Raw genomic sequence first — 15,054 nt, forward strand, 5'->3', positions numbered from 1 at the left:
AAAAAAAGCATTTAGTTTAAAGAAAAAAACTTAAAAGGCATGAACTGCTGCTGGCACTGTCCTGTGGCTTCAAGTATGTGTTATAAGCTCTCAAGTGTTGAAGGGACTTGTCAGCAAAGGATAATATGATCCTGATGGAGACCCATTTGGATACATTATATAAAGAGATTGTGATCCCAAAGAAACTTCTATCAGGTTAAACATACACTTGAACTTGGCAAATAATTTATACTGATAGAAGTGAGGTAAGGTTATTCAGTTGTGGGTGACATGCTGGGTCTGATGTTGAGACCAACTTTTATCAAAATTGATGTGGAAAGCAGGTCTCCAAAGATATTGTTCATCATTTGCTGACATATTGCCAAGTGCATTGTCACTCAAATGGCATCACAATGTATTCATAAGGCCCCTATCAGATCCATGATGTGGTCTTCTACTTACCACAAACACCATTTGCAAGAGTTGGACCAAATTTTGTTTCCTTGATCCCAGGGAGGCAGCAAGATACAACCGAAAGAATGCCGAATACTATTTTCACTTTATCTTTTTCGTGATTTTTTTTCCCTTTTGGTCTATTTCTCATTTCACAACATGACTAATAAGGAAATGTGTTTTATATGATTGCACAAATATGACCTATTTAAAATTCTTACCTTTTTATGGAAGGGGGAGGAGATGAAGGGAGAGAGAAAATTTGAAACTCAAAATCTTTTTTAAATGAATGTTAAAAATTGTCTTTACATGTGATTGGGGAAAAGATACTATTAAAAAATAAACTTAAAAAAGAAAAAAAGAATGCTGAATCTTGATTCAGAGTACTTGGTTTTGGACCCTGACATTGCTGGTTGCTACTTGTTTGTCTTTTAATAAGTTATTATGTACATGTATATATATATGCACACACATATATATATACACATATACACACATATATGTGTATATATACTTATATATGGGGGTGGGGCTTGGGCGGGTGAAGGTGTGTATTTATGTATGTATATACATATAGATCATATGTTTTTTCTATTCTTTAGTAAGTTATCTCTTGATGGTAGCTGTACCATCTGCAAGATAAGATAGACTAGACAATCTCCAAGGCCCCTCCTGCTCTAGATTTGTGATCAAAGACCATTTCCCTTTAGCTCTGTCTTCCAAAACTACATACATCAAATCCATTTTCTCTTCTACGTGACAGATCTTCAAAGATGGATACCTCATTTTTTGCAACACCTTGCCTATCTCAAAGTAGAGCTAGCATGAAATGACATAGGCTCTGTCAGTCACAGTCTCTATAGCTAATGGTCTTGCTTACTTTTTATTTTTTTTATCTGATAAAAGAATATGCAATGAAAACTGTTTGCTGTTGAGCATCTATGGAATTAAAAATTACATTAATAAAACATTAAATACTTTCCTGTACAATCTAAACATTCCCAATTCCTTCCTATGACATAGTCCCTACTTCTCTCATTAACTTGAACACATTTCTTTGGCTATATTCAATCTCATTGGTGTTTTCTTAAAACATATCATCCCAAACTTAACATAATACTCTAGATGTGGTCTGACCAGGACATTTCTGCCTTCATTCTAAAAATAATTTTTTTTTGCCATTTAGTCATTTTTCAATCATGTCTGACCCTTCATGACCCCTTTTGGGATTCAAACTCAGCTCTTCCTGACTCCAGGCCTGGCACTCTCTCCACTGTACACCTAGATGCCCTCTAAAAATAATTATTTTCCATATATAACTCAAGTTTGTATTATAAAGGAGGAATTAAGAATAAAGAGAATTTTGAGAACTTTTACTTAAGATGCCAATGGAAAAAATCCTAGGAGAATCCAAGGTCCCTGAGAATATATCAGATTATACATAGATAAGCATATAGTTATAATGTAATAATTTTATTAATATAGAAAAAAATATATATATATGTAGCTTTTGGCAGATTCTATTAGTCCAAGGTATTTTATGGAAAGAGACTGAATCCAGAAATTAAAATTTTTTGCTACCATTTCCAGTCATGGAACATCCCAAAAATCATTGGTAACAAAGATTTACAGAATGTCAATATCATGACCATTGGAACAGACAATGTAAGACTCAGAAGCAAATGAACATAGTAGCTCAGTATTCAATAAACTCAATATCTACAACTGAGATAAGGATTCCCTTTTCAACATAAAATTGAAAAGCATATTTGGAAAAATTTAGGTTTAGACCAATATCTTATACTATATATTATGGTTATCTCCAAATGTCTAGTCAATCTAAATATGAAATCACATCAAAAAAAATTTTAGAACAGAATTGAAGGAGGTACCTTGAGCTAGTTATAAGAATTCTTAATTGTATAAAGGATAGGAGTGATCATAAAAAGTAAGATAGATAACTTTTATTACCCAAAATTTTAAAAACTCTCACATTGACAAAATAATGCACATAGAGTAAGATAAATAATGGGGAAAGGGCAGTCAAGATCTCTAATAATAGTCTGATATGCAAAATTTATACAAATGTGTAAGAAGAAGGTCTATTGCTCAATAGTTAAGTAGTAAAAGGATCTGAAAAGACAGCATTCAAAACAAATGCAAACTATCAAAAAACTATATTCTCCAAATCACTAATAATGAAAGCAATACAAGACTCTGAGCTTTCGCCTTATTGCTATCAGGTTGATAAAAATACTAAAAAGTAAAAATGATAAGTAACAGACAATCTGGGAGAAGATAGTCAAACTAATGCATTGTTTGTGGAGCTACAAACTACTCCAGCCATTCTGGAAAACAATTTGGAAATATACTAGTGGAGAATCTAGTAGTAATACTAGGAAAATATGTACCCTTTGACCCAGCAATACCATGGCCAGTCATATACATCAAGGACATTAAAGACAAGAGTGAAAGGTCCCACATATTTATAGCAGTGTTTTTTTGTAGTAACAAAGAACTAGAAGAAAAGTAGGTCCTCATCCACTGGGGAATGACAACAAATTCTGAAGTATGAATGTAATGGAATATTATTGCACCATAAAAAATGATCAATAGAAAGAATTCAGAGAAACTTGAAATTTGTTTGACCTGACGCTATGTGAAATAAAGCAAAACTGAGAAGACAATTTACATGATGACTGTAATCATGAAAAGGAAAGCAGTACTAAAAAGACTTCAGGGTTCTGATCAACATAAAGACCAATCATGACCTTAGTAGACTGATACGGAAGTATGCCTCTCAATTCTTGCCAGAGAAGTGGTGGGTTATAAGTGTGGAATATAGGATATCTTTTCAGATGTGGACAAATGTGTTGATTTGTTTTGCTTAATGGTGCTTCTTTGCTACAAAGGAGGGTTTGATTGAGAGGATGGGGATGGGAAGGGAATCATTGGAATGCGACAGCATTGTCTTTCTATAAAACACCAATAAAACAATCCCCACCCCAAAGAGTGTCAACATCTCTTCTGAACTACCAACAATATTCTCCTGAGTTGGCAAAGCTTGTGATAAAAAATAGGTGTTATCATCAATCCCCAATGAAATCCTCAAATCTTTTTTAATCCAGAGAACTGGTCATCTTGAGGGAACTAGTCTCCAGGCAAGGGAGCAATGACCTCATGGGAGAGAGCTGTGACCTTGGGTGCTCATCCCAGGTTTCTGTGATATCAGACCTTTGACATATAGGTTATTCAGTAGGAAGCAGGAGGGGGAAAACTATAGTGGAAAAAGCCAGGCAAAAGAAGGAAGAAGGCAGCTACCCTCTCTACAGAGAAGGACTTTAAAGCAGCTGATTCCTGAGCCATAGCAGATGTTGGCCTGATGCATAAATTTGGAGACAACAAAGGACATAACGTACCAGCTGTCACTCACAATAGCTTCACCTGTCTGCCAGCTGAACACTCAGTACTCCTTCAAAAATGTCACCTTCACCAACCCATAACCCATTCCATTATGGTCTAATTGATTCTCAAGATCACCATCTCCCTGCCACATAAAATCACTAGGAGTTTCAGTGACTTGGCTTAAAGTATAGTTAGTAAAATTATAGTCACATTGGAATCTTGAGTCTCTTTATCAGATTAAGCCCCTTCACTATTTCTATCCCCTACCCACTTCTACTTTTACTAAGAATTGATGATTGCCTCATTTCTTAATTGAGGGGGTTGGAGGTAAGTGTGTTCAAGATATGCTGTAGAACCAGCCTAGAAATTACTGGAGGGGAGTAGGAGAAAGGTCAAGAGAAAAAAGGCAGAGTTGTGCCTTATTGACTCAGGGACATAATTGACAACTTGAATGAATTATTGAAGCCTGAAGCTGCTTGTCTGTTGGCTAAAGAGGAGGAGAGGAGGTTGGCAGCCAAAGCCTTGGGTAGATGTTAGCTGAGGTTAAGAGAAGGTAGCTTAATATGGAAATGTTTTGCAAAACTTCACCTATATAATAAATATCACATTGCTTGTTTTCTAAAGGGCTGGGGGAGGAGCAGGAGGGGAGGGAGAGGATTTGGAACTCAAAATTTTAAAAATTAATATTAGGAAATCTTATATGTAATTATGAAATATTTAACAAAATAAATAAAAATACATTAAAGGGGGCAGCTAGGTGGCGCAGTGAATAGAGGACTGACTGGCCCTGGAGTCAGGAGGACCTGAGTTCAAATCCGGCTTCAGACACTTAACACTTACTAGCTGTGTCACCTTGGACAAGTTACTTAACCCCAATTACCTTGTCTTCCCCCCTCCAAAAAGCAAAATAATAAAAAAAATAATAATAATAACAACAGCACATTAAAGAGAGAGGGTGGGAGGAAGGAAAGAAGGAGAGAGAGCTTTCCCACCATTCCAGCATTATATTTTCAGATAAAGTTGGAAGGATGTGCTACAAAGGACCAGAGAGGAAATGGCATATTATTGCCACAAGACTGGTTTTCTTTAACTGTGGAGCTGGGAAGAAGTAGGTAGGCATACATCATATACTCACTGAAGGAGCTGATCCTACCAGAGTGGGCAGTTAGTTATCCCCCTCCCCAACTCCTCAGTGTTCCAAGAATGGTTCCAATGGTCTTAGTGGAGGATCCCAAAATAAGATGAGTATCCAGCTGGAGGCTTCCCCTCTCTTCCTTGGCCCCCTTCAAAATGATCAAGAGGGAACTCCCAATTTCAGTGAGCACTTTCTGCTTTGACAGAATGTGTTTGCTGGTCACACACAAGTTTTCCTGAATTCTTTCTATTTTTTTTTAAGCAATCGGGGTTAAGTAACTTGCTCAAGGTTACACGGCCAGTTATTTCTGGGTGGGTGCTAAGTGTCTGAGACCAGATTCGATCCCCAGGTCATCCCGACACTGGAGCTGGTGCTCTTACTTGCTGTGCTACCTAACTTCCCCAAAGTTCAGGAAGATGCCCAAACAGGAACTTGAACGCTGTACCCTCAGATTAAAAGTCTGATGCTCTACCGACTGAACTACCCGGGCTCTTTTCCTGAATTCTTTCAATGCATCTCCTCCTCTGTCTCATGATAGAGTCCCTTACTGCCTTCAAGGCCCAGCTCAAAAACCACTTTCTATGTGAGGCCTTTGCTAATGCCCTCCCTACATGTACAGATATTGTAGTGAAGTAAATGTAAAGTAAAATGTAAAAAATATGAAATGTAAATGTAAAAATGTAAAGTAAAACTTTCCATAAAGTATTGAAAAAAATTAATTTTGCACATATTTATTTATGTGCATTGATAATTGCTTAATATTATTTTTGGTCAAAGTTTGAATTAATCAAACAAACTGCTTTCCCTTGCCTTAAAAATAATGCTTTTTCTTGTTTAGTTGTCTTCAGTGACCAGATAAGCTGGAAGTGAAATTCCCCTTATCTTGGAAGGAAAACAGACAGACAACCTGAGACCATAAAATGTAAATAGACCCTGCTCTGTTTCTTGTTAATTTGCATTTACAACCAAGGAACTTCTTTTTCACATATGAATGGTAACAAATGGAGATCATAAATTTGTGTGACATGGTCATCCCGAATTGGGATGGCTCTAGAATGTACATGTCTTCTGATTCATCTGTTCATCAGTCAGGACTCAGCTCTTGACTCCTCATACAAGTCTGCTAGCTTTGGGGGGAATAAAAATGCTGTAACTATATATCACTATCTGTTTGTCTCTTTTAACCAAACTTTTAAATAGGTCGACAGTTATGGTGCTGTTCCTCAGATTGGAACTGTTGAATGGAATAGACTGAACAGAACCTCACTTCATCAAAGTTAATGATTCAGACACCTCAGGATTCATTTTTCCTGAAGTCTTAACTTTGATGGAGTTAGGTAAGTTTTCCATTCTCAGCTTCCAAAGGACTCCCACTAGTTTGGTTGAAGTCCGAAATTCCCTTTAAAGCTAGCTCAGGGGGCAGGGATCAAATCTGCAGTAAAATGCTCTGTATAAATCCCTCAGGAATACTGATTAATCTCAGGAAAATTAGCACAAGTAAGTGCCAGAGTTAGTGGTAGTTAAGTATTTGCCAGCACTGGGGCTCAGTCAACTCATTGAAATGGGTGAGCAAGAGCAAAAGTCAGCAGCCTCTTCCTTTACAGCTCGAAAAGTTGCTTCAGCATCAGCCCCTTCTTCCCCAGTACCTGCTAATCCCCCACTTTCCCCTAAAAATGTCCTATAGACAATAGCTGAGCTTACCTCCCAGTTTGCTGAAATGCTAGCAACAGAGGCTGAGGAGGACCTTGAAGCAAAAGGGGAGCTTCAAACAGATCCCATTCCAAACCCACACCCTATCCATGGCATAGTAAGGGACCTCAAACCTGGGATTTGTAGCTATTGCAAGAAACCAGGGCATTGGAAATCTGAATGTAGCACCCGTCTCAAGATAATGGAAAGTCAGAAACATTGGGGGTACCAAGGCTCTCCTACCCTCAATGACCATAGAGGTGCTCCAAGCAAAAGGTAGCAGGATCTAACCCTACCCTCCCAGATCTTGAATCCTTGAATAATCTCAAATTAGACAATAGACAACAAGCCTCTAATTCACCCTCTTTTGGTGTTTAAATGTAGGCTTTGTATCTGTATTTGTGCTGTCAGTTTGTCTGTCAATGTGTGTCTCTGTATCTGTAGCGTGTGTGCTGTGAATGAGTTTGTTATCTTGTAAGATCTAAACTACAGGCAGTAGTTTTCTAAAGGCTGCTTTTCCTTGTAGTTTCTGGTCTGGCCAACCTGGAATTACAATGAAAAGTTAGATATAGCTAAAAACATCTTAGCAGATTATGAGAATTAATCATTAAGAAGTTAGAAATTGATTATATTGGGATTGCTAGAGAAACTGTAGCACTAAAACACCTACCCCCAAACAAGATCACTCAGCATTCCCCAATCCCTCCCCAGAGGTAAGAGAGTATCTCAGCATGGGGATTTCTTTTTTTTTTTTTAAGCAATTGGGGTTAAGTAACTTGCTCAAGGTTATACAGCCAGTTATGTCTGGGTGTGGTGCTGAGTATCTGAGCCTGTATTTGATCCCCAGGTCATCCTAACACTGGAGCCAGTGCTCTTACTCACTGTGCTACCTGGCTGCCCCAACACCATATTTTTTTTTTAAGCAATTGGGGTTAAGTAACTTGCTCAAGGTTACATGGCCAGTTATTTCTGGGTGTGGTGCTAAGTATCTGAGCCCAGATTTGATCCCCAGGTCATCCTGACACTGGAGCTCTTACTTGCTGAGCCACCTGGCCACCCCTGGGGATTTCCTTTATAACAGCCACAAGTTTTGTTAACCCTTTTCATCCCAGATCAGATAAGAGAAGAGAATGCAGGAGAATTGTAGGGATAATATTTGTAGGTTGGCAATAGCCCTAACTGCCTCTGTCTCAGGGCACCTTGTAGCCCACCATTCTAGGCAAAGCTTGGAAATGTCACCCAGGTTCTGGATATTCTTCCCACCCTGGCCCAGTAGCCCCAGGCTCCAGACATTTTGCAGTTGTTGGAAAGGGAGAGGTAGAATGGATCAGGCCTATGGGGAACATTCCCCAAGCCCTGCCTCCAAGAAAAATCACTGGGAAGCCAGCCTCTGCTCCAGGTAAACCCTACACTTCTCTGTTCTGGTTGCAAAAATGTGTTTTTGTTTGACCCATTTTCTGAATTTGTAAAGGAAAAAATAATATTGGTTGTTATGGCATTAAAATGGTATAATGATTGTAAAATGTTTAATATAATAACTGGCATGTGTTGGATACAACATTATTATCTCTCTAACTTGGAAGTGGTTTTTGAATGCCAGGAATGATAAGATCAATTATTTTATAAGTTATTTGATGTCATTTGAAATTCATTGTTATGTTGTTGCCATATTTCTAAAATCATACTATCCACTTAGCTGAAATTTGAGTAAAAAAATTCATTTTGAAGTAGCAATGGTGTTACAACAATTTTTTTTTCAAACAACCAACAATTGTGTTGCATGTGAATTGGGTTTTTTATGTTATAAAATTTGATAATTTAAAGCTGTTATATTTGGGTTACAAATAGGTAGTAATAATACTGCTGATATTTACTATGATAGCTGATTGTTCATTTAAAATTTTGGCTATTATGGAAATATATAGTGATTTAAAGTTATAGTTTCCACATTATTCATGATGAGATAAATGATTCTCTGTGCAAGGTGAATTGGAAATGCATTTTGTAGAATCCTTATTGAGCAAGTGAAAAACCTTGAAAGAAATGTATATATAGGGATGTGGTTTTCAAACTTGCTTCATCTAAGGATGTATTTATGTAAATTTGAAGGTTTCCAGACTGTAATTGATTTCTAGTGATAAGTTGATTGGCTGGCACCAGGAAAGTTTCTGTGTAGAACAATTTGAAAACACATCTGACAAAATTAAGGTCACCAGATTGGTAACTAATTGGTTTTTATTTCAAAGTTAAAATTTAAGAATATGATAATTGTTTATGACATCATTGCATTATCTATGTTGCAACAGAAACAGTTTCTCTTAAAGTATAAAAGCTGTTAAATTGAGAATTATACTGTCAGAGGAACTGAAAAAAATGATGAATGGGGCAGTCTGACCATGTGTTGTAATATTTTAAGGTATTGTAATTTGGGAAATCATAAGCTTCCAAGTTTGTCTTTATTTGAAAGGAAATTTCAATTAAGATTGTTTTGCAGGGGTGGTTAGGTGGTGCAGTGAATAGAGCACTGGCCTTGGACTCAGGAGGACCTGAGTTCAAATCCAGCCTCAGACACTTAACACACACACACACAAAATAGCTGTGTGACCTTGGGCAAGTCACTTAAACCCAATTGCCCTCAAAAAAAAGCAAAAAAAATTATCTTTAGCACTTTAAAAATTATTACTTGGCTTATATACAATCTATATTCTTGGGGCGGGTAGGGGGCACAGTGAGTAAGAGTGATGGCCCCAGAGTTGGGAGGACCCAGGATTGATTCCGGCTTCAGATACTTAACACCCACACAAAAAAACCGGCCTTGTAACCTTGGGCAAGTTACTTAACCCCTATTGCTTAAAACAAACAAACAAACAAAAAAGATTGTTTTGATATCATTTATGAAATATGTGAGATTGTTAACCAAGTTATCTGGAGTTATTGCATAAATCAAGCATTTACAAAAGAATGTTTGTGAAAAGTAATTATTGGTAATTATGTGAAGAAAAGGCCCAATGCATCCTTTTGTAAGTTTTTCTAAAACCTAAAATTGCTCATGTGTATGGAAAGGTGGGGTTAGGTGCCCTAGAAAACATTTATATGAGCAAGGTCATCAGCCCCAGGAAAGGAACTTGTTTTTGATGTGTAGTTCCTAAACAATGAACCTGGCTTGCTCAGAAGTTGCTAGTCTACATGAAATAAGTAGAAGGGATTTCTAACAATTGGCTTTTACACCAGGACAAGTTTACATTTGGGAAGGAAAGATGCTAATTGGAATCGCTTTCATATGAGAGACCTGGCAAATCTTTATTGCTTATTGCCGCTCCATGAGAATAAAAATAACTGTAACTGGTTCTAAGCTGTGATTGGTGAAAATTGCTATTTAAGGTAAAAGGCACTTGGGACCATAATTAATTTTGTTTTGAGTCTGAATTTGGGTATAGTTGTCTGCATTAAATCAGTATCTAAGAGCAAACTGCTTAAAACTCACCTTAAGATGTTCCCATTGTTTAAAGATATTCTAAAAGCAGTAGCTTTTAAAAGCACTGACTGTGATCAGTCTCTTAACTGTTCCCAATGTGAGATTCTCTTGCTACACTCTTTTGACTAAGGAATTTTGTGATCTAGGAATTCTGTATAGTACCTTAGGAATTTATGTTACTCAAGGACACTAAATTAGTTTAATGAATTCCAATTTTAAAGGTTTATTTTTGCTTAAAGGAGGAAGAAAGATATCATTTAAACTTTCCAACTAATTTTCTTCATAAAGGTTTAGTGATTATTCCTCTTAACATTAGGATAAATTCAAACTGTTTTTAAAGAAAAGAAATACTTTAAGAAAAGATGTTTTAATAATTTCTGATTGTTAAATTAATGCAATAAGTTGTAAAGCAGAAGAGATCTTGCTATTTTAATCTGAATTTGTGGTTATTCCATGGCCTATGTAAAAGTTAACATTTATATTTGAACATATAAGTAAAAGATTTAGATTCTTGAAGTATCTAACTCTTCCAGACTGAGTATAATTAGGGAAGAATAAATAAGAACATAACTCTTGTCAGTCTGTGGGGTTAGCCACTAACCTCTTTGATTTGTTTAAACTAGGATTCCAGGACAGTTATGTTAGTAAAATAATAATAACTTATGAGCTAACTTGTTTTATGTTTTAAAATGTGAAGGAAAGCTGAATAAACTGGATGATGGATTTAATAGATTATGAAAGACAAACAAAGATTTTATTAGATATATGGAAGGCAGATAAGATTTGGTGACAATTGGGGGTTTATACAAGCCCCTCCTGTCTCTTGATAGTGGTTCTGGATACCTTTGTATCAGTTTTAGATGGTTTAAGTATGTTGAGAGAGTGTGAGGAAGTATTTTAAGAAGACAGAAAGATTTGTAACTTGCTTTTGTAATTAATAGCTCAATCAATTTTAGATGGCCCTAGCTGAAGGATACAAGTCTATATTTATTTGCTATTTAAAACTTTTGGGGACTGCAATTTACTAGCATTTTAAGCTTTGATTACAGGGATAGTTGTCACAAAAGCCTATAATGGAATGGCATGGGCTTCAGTCTGAAAACTGCTAATGGTGGATGTCTGCCTGGGAAAAGTTTTGAAGACAACCTTGGACACTTCCCAGGTGGGATCTTCTTTGACTCAATTTCTCAATTGTGCCTTTACTTTCTGAAAAGGAAAATTCTTCACATGATTATTCCTAAACCTTGCTTTCAGCACCTAGTGACTATATGATTGTCTATCAGATATGACTCATGCCTGGAATCAAACAGTGCTAAGGAAGTTCTTTCCTTCTGTTAAGCTATATAGCATTGCCCCTCTTTTTCTTTTATAGCAAATTTATCAAGAAGTTATGTTCGTGGCCAAATAAATAGAGAGATAACATTCTCCAAAAGAGGAAATGATTAGACCAAGTAATAAGACAAAGATGTAATGTGAAAGATGTCTAATTAAATAAAACAACAGCAAATTTTGAGGAAAGCAACAAGATCAGACTGATTTGTCTAAGAACTATATACAGATGTATAAGATTAGCTCCCAAAATTTTTCTATTATGGAAATTCAAACTATAAGCATGTTTGGTAATAAGATCTCGAGTTTGATTTTTGCACAAAAATTGTATAAGATAGTAGAAAAGATGAAATGATTTCTTCTTTATTAAAGTATCTGTCTGAAAATTTTAAAAGGCAGATGAACTCATTTTTTAATAGATCTTCACATTTTAAGGATTCCTATGCCAGGTACAGGACTTAGGTAAGGATAGAAACATATATCCTTTCCTGTGCCTTGAGTGAATCACCTCTCTTTCAGGAGATGTTCAGTGCACTTCAGGATAGCATCCCTAGAGACATGGCCAGTCATTGCTTTGATCAGAGTTCTTATGTCTTTCAAGGTTGTTTTTCTTTACAGTGTTGTGTCCTTGTATAAACTGGTTCTGCTCTATTAAATTCTTGTTGATTAACTAATTGGCTCCCCAAAAGGGTCTCATTAAACATTTCTTTAAATAGCTGCTTCAGTATCCTTCAGTAGAGAGTTGACAACAATCACTACTTTTTGTAAAACCAACCTTTCCTGGATTACATCTCACCTGAGAGAGACTTGTATGGATGGGGGAGCAGACTGGTAGTCAACAACTCAGTTAAGGACTGAAAAAGTAGAGGGAGTCAGGCACTAGACTGAGATCAGAGACTCCAATGGAAGGCTTACCTTTTTAATTAGATGGTCTAAGATTTTGTGACTTTACCTAGTGGGGAGTGGTTATCCCAGCTGAAAAGGATTCTGAGCTACCTAGATGGAGTTCCTAGTTTCTAGTTCCATCAAGGCATTAGGGTCGATCAATAAGTATTCATTGAGCACTTGCTATACGCCCGGCAATGTACTAAGCCCTGGGAATGAAAATAGTCCCTGCCCTCAAGAAGCTTACATTATAATAGGAGAGAGAACATCTACATAAATAGGTATAGTTAATATACATATAAAGTAGATAGAGAGGAAGGAGCTAGAAGCTAGAGAAACTAGGGAAGGCCTCCTATGGAAGGTGAGCATGGGATCTGAGTTTTGCTGGATGCAAGGGGTTCCAAGAGGCAGAGGTGAGGAAGGAGAGCATTCCAGGCATGGGGAACAGCCTTTAAAAAGTTGGGTAGGTTCATAGATTTAAAGCTGGGTGCTGAAAGGCCATCCAGTCCAATCCTTGTATATTTTATTTCTTTAAATTACATATTTTATTTTCAACAGACATTTATTTTTTCTTTCTCTCACCCCTCCTCCAAATTTAAAAGAAAAAAAGTTAAAGCAAAATCCTTATTTAAGGTGTGCATAATCAAGCAAAACAAATTTCTTTTTTTTTCTTTTTGGAGGGGGGAAGGCAGGGCAATTGAGGTTGAGTGACTTGCCCAAGGTCACACAGCTGGTAAGTGTTAAGTGTCTGAGATTGGATTTGAACTCAGCCCCTCCTGACTCCAGGGCTGGTGTTCTATTCACTGCGCCACCTAGCCATTCCACAAAACAGATTTCTACATTGTTCATGTTAAAAAACTATGTGTGTCCCTCTGCATCTTGACTCCATCAACTCTCTGTTAGGAGGTGTGTAGCATAATTCATCATCAGTTCCCTGGAATCATTAACCCTTGCATCTGAAGTCATTTGACCAAGTCACCCAGGTATTAAGTAGTAGAGCCAAGATTCCAATCCAGACTCTATTACTCTGAATCCACCATATTGTTTCCAAATGCAGCACCTTATGGTCACACAAACACTGAGTCTAGAATTAGGAGACGTAGCTTTGGCAGTCACCCAACATGTGACTTTAGACAATCAAGTCATTTAACCTCATGGGCCTCAGTTTCCTTGTCTATAAAATGAGAAAGTTAAATTATAGGCTATCTAAGGTTTTTCCCAACCCTTAAAAGTCTTATGAGGAAATGTTCCACCATCAGAACAGGAAGAGGGCTCCTCTTTGGACCAGATGGATGTAACCTCCCCTGTGCCCTCATATTTATGTCTGTTCAATTCACCCTTGGGTCAGTGTGCAGATAGGGGTGGGGAAACCTGGGACTCCAAGGCCATATGTGGGTGTTCTGATCCAGGGAGACTTATAATGGGGCATGTCCCAAGGACCCTGATGCCAGGAACTCACTTGTGCAGATAATTAGATTTTTCCCAATGTTATGTAATACTAAAATCATGGGATAGATTTTTCTAAACATTTATTAAGCACTTAACTTTGTGGTAGGAACTGTCATCAGCTCTAGGGAAACAGACACAAGCAAACAAAGTCATCCCTGCCCTATAGGAGCTTGCATTCTTATGGAGGAAGACCACACATGATGGTAAGTTGGAAAAGGAGGTGGTTCTGGCACACTGTGATACAGCATGATGAACAGTCAGAAACTTAGGGCTGGAACCAACCTTAGAAGTCACTGAATTCAATTCCCTAGTGTTATATATTGGGAAACTGAGTCACCGAGTGTTTAAGTGATTTGCCCTGCATAAGATGATCCACAGGAGCATGACAGAGGTGAGATTTGAATTCAGGTCTCCAAGTCCAGTGTTCTCTCCATTACGCCACCTGTCTCTTGGCAACCAGGTGAAGAAGACCCTGCTTTCTATAACAATTGTGGATATTTGTTTGGAATGGAAGGTGATAGCTCTAAGCCTCCTTCCATTTCCTAATGGACAGAGATGCATAAGTGCCTCCACATATGGTTTTTGATTGCAGGAGCCCTGGAAGCATTTTGACAATACAAGTTAACCTCATGTGACTTCCCTACTGCCCCAAGCACTTTGATTAATGTAAAATACAGCCAGCCAAGTGGATAGAGCACTGGGCTTAGGGTCAGGAAGACGGGAATTCAAATCTGGCCTTGGACACTTACTAACTCTTTGACCCTTGGCAAGTCACTTAACTTCTATTTCCCTCAGTTTCCTCATCTGTAAAATGGGCTAGAGAAGAAAATGACAAACTATTCCTGATCTTTGACAAGAAAACCCCAAATGGAGTCACAAAGAGTTGTTTCTTTTGGAGGTAGCTAGGTGGCTCAGCAGATTTGAGCTTTGAGTCAGAAAGACCTGAATTCAAATCTGACTTCAGACACTAGCTATGTGACCCTGAACAAGACACTTCACCTCTGTTTACTTTCATCCACTAGAGAAGGAAATGGCAAACTACTCCAGCATCTTTTCCAAGGAAATCCCACATGGACAACTATTGGCGTATTATGGTCCATGGGGTCATGGAGATTTGGACACAACTGAAGGAGTGAACAACAACACAAATAATGGGAACATACTCAAGAACAAACTGACCAAACTTAAGTGTGTGTACATCATTTTCAACCCACACATGTACACTGTGAGCACAAATGTAAGGTTAGACAACAAC

General features: G+C 37.5%; 1 protein-coding gene and 1 non-coding gene across 3 annotated transcripts in view; both read right to left on the bottom strand.

The window, feature by feature from the left end:
• CD38 (CD38 molecule) overlaps positions 1-15,054 on the bottom strand; it is a 135,144-nt gene that overhangs the window by 70,530 nt on the left and 49,560 nt on the right. The window lies entirely within an intron of this gene.
• On the bottom strand, positions 5,390-5,462 carry TRNAK-UUU (transfer RNA lysine (anticodon UUU)). Its single transcript has one exon. It is a non-coding gene; the product is annotated as a tRNA-Lys (tRNA).

The sequence above is a fragment of the Petaurus breviceps genome, unplaced genomic scaffold (assembly GCF_028583685.1).
Source record: "Petaurus breviceps papuanus isolate PSGF00001 unplaced genomic scaffold, PetGlider_PUasm1.0 140, whole genome shotgun sequence".
In the NCBI taxonomy this organism is placed as follows: Eukaryota; Metazoa; Chordata; class Mammalia; order Diprotodontia; family Petauridae; genus Petaurus; species Petaurus breviceps.